The sequence below is a fragment of the Penaeus japonicus genome, unplaced genomic scaffold, assembly GCF_977035675.1.
Source record: "Penaeus japonicus unplaced genomic scaffold, GWHDUDI00000001_assembly GWHDUDI00000015, whole genome shotgun sequence".
NCBI classification, from domain to species: Eukaryota; Metazoa; Arthropoda; class Malacostraca; order Decapoda; family Penaeidae; genus Penaeus; species Penaeus japonicus.
In genome coordinates, this window is record NW_028234417.1 from 13,498,647 (window position 1) to 13,501,146 (window position 2,500).

Here is a 2,500-nt window from a genome sequence, read left to right on the forward strand (position 1 = left end):
AGAAACCCTTGAGTGATCTTGTGGTGCATCCTAGCCGGGAACTGCTAAGGCGTAAAATGATGGTTGCAGGGCAGGTCGGTGCCCTGCAGCGACACAGAGAGGAAGCGAGAACCTTCCCCTCGGCCAGCTGGTACTCAAACGCCACAGGCTATGAGTCGCTGATACTCTCTCCCAGAATATCAAGGTGTGCTGAAGTCAGTCTGCACAGACTGAGAATAGGCTACCCTTGTGCGTGGCAAATCATCCCCACTATTGGGCAAGATGAGCGACGCTGTGAGTATTGTGGCGCGCCGGACACCAAATTAGAGCACTACCTGATGGAATGCGAGCACACTCGCTTCCTCAGGCAGGGCCCAGAGACGACAGCCGCCGGGCTGGTTAGACGGCTATGCCTGTCACTAGCCCCCTGGCAACTGGAGCGCCTACAGGCAATCCGACCGCCACGGTAAAAGTTCAGTTATGATGATCAAATGAGTCAGCACTTATAGCCAATAGAGACCGGGCTACCCCATCCATACAACCCAGGCGAAGTGACGTCTTCGCAAAATCTCTCTGAACTGAGCTGAATTGAATTCAGCAATGATGATCAGACAAGATTAGATAAGATGAGTCAGCACTCATAGCTGGCAGTGGCCGGGCCGCCTTGTGCATATAGCCCGGGCGAAGCGACGTCTTCGCAAATCTGTCTGAACTGAACTGAACTGAACTACATCTACATCTACATCTACATCTATCTATATCTATCTATCTCTCTATCTATATATATGTATATATATATATATATATATATATATATATATATATATATATATATATATATATATACATATATATATATACATATATATATATATATATCCATCAATCACCTCCAAGAATTTGTTGGTGTGGGATAGCCAAGGCAACAGAAGATAGGCACTGACCAGCAATAAGCATTCAGTATCACTAAGGGTGCCCTTGCATCAGCCACAAAATTGTTGTTTCCCAGCCCGGATACCCACTCGCACTCACCACCGGCAGTAGCAATGTCGCAGTTGAGGCATTCAACAAGCAATCCATCAGTTGCATACCCCTCCCACTTGGCTTCTTCAGCAGAAAGCTCCAACAGGCCAAGTTGAAATACAGCACCTATGACTGTGAACAGCTCTACCTTATGGTTTGCCAATTCTGGCTTCTTCTGGAAGGCACGTACTTCACCATCCACTGGCTCTGGGTTCATGCTTTCTCCAAGGCTATGTGCGCCTGGTCTGACAACTCTCCACCAATGACAAATTCAATTGCTCCATGGAATGCACATAGAGAAAATGGAAATCCAATAGCTTAAGTCCTCTCCGGAATCAAAATCAACTCCGGGCCCCTCTGGATTAACTACAAGGACCTGGGGCCAGATATTCAAAACAGCTTATGATATTGTACACGTCTTAAGTCACACTGCAACCTCTGAGGGTCATACTCAAAACTTTTAACCGTCCTCGCGTGAAGTTGCAGGACCTCGTAACATAAGGGTGGTCCTGAGGTAATAAGTCATGCTAGTTCTGCTTTGTTCAAATGAGATATGTATAGATTATATTTATTGACCGTCCCAGACACAGTATTAGGTGTTATTTCAATTTATATTGCATCTGTGTATCACAAATACCTCCATTCTCCCCAACCACTTGATAAAAAGAAGATAACAAGCAATTATAGGAAAGAATAGAATGCGCTTGTCCATTACCCTATGGAGTTAACGGCAATACACATTGAATAAATAATAGAGCTTTGAGAAATGAAGGTGTCTCATCATAGATGAAGGTACTATATATATGTATGTATGTATGTATGTATGTGTGTGTGTGTATAAATATATAAATATATATATATATATATATATATATATATATATATATATATATATATATATATATATATATATATATATACATTTAAATAAACACACACATATATCTATATCTCTATCTATCTATCCATCTGTCCATCCAACTATCTATCTATTTATCCATCTATCCATCTGTCTATCCAACTATCTATCTATTTATCCATCTATCCATCTGTCCATTCAACTATCTATCTATTTATCCATCTATCCATCTGTCCATCCAACTATCTATCTATTTATCCATCTATCCATCTGTCCATCCAACTATCTATCTATCTATCTATCTATTTATAATCATCCTTATCTCATTCTCGCTCTCTTTTTCCCTCTCTCTCTCTCTCGCTTGCTCCTTACAAGAGCGTAACCCACGGCAAGGTCTTAAACTGCGAGTATCCAGCCCCTGGCCACTGACCAAGAGAAGGATCCTGTGACAGCTGCCTATCACACAGCCATCACTGGCCTACAATGGGACTCTGCTTTGCAACCTAAGCACCTACCACACCTACCCCTTCTTTCCCAGGCAGTTTCGACACAGCATCCTTAAAGGTCTTTCACACCTGTCTGGACAGTCCACCACCATGCTCATAATGTAGAAGTTTGTTTTGCATGTTATCAAGAAAC

The 2,500-nt window shown here is 42.3% G+C and overlaps 1 protein-coding gene across 1 annotated transcript in view; it reads right to left on the reverse strand.

The window, feature by feature from the left end:
• Window positions 1-2,500, reverse strand: part of LOC122266028 (leucine carboxyl methyltransferase 1) — a 17,287-nt gene that overhangs the window by 5,313 nt on the left and 9,474 nt on the right. The gene's annotated exons all lie outside the window — the stretch shown is intronic.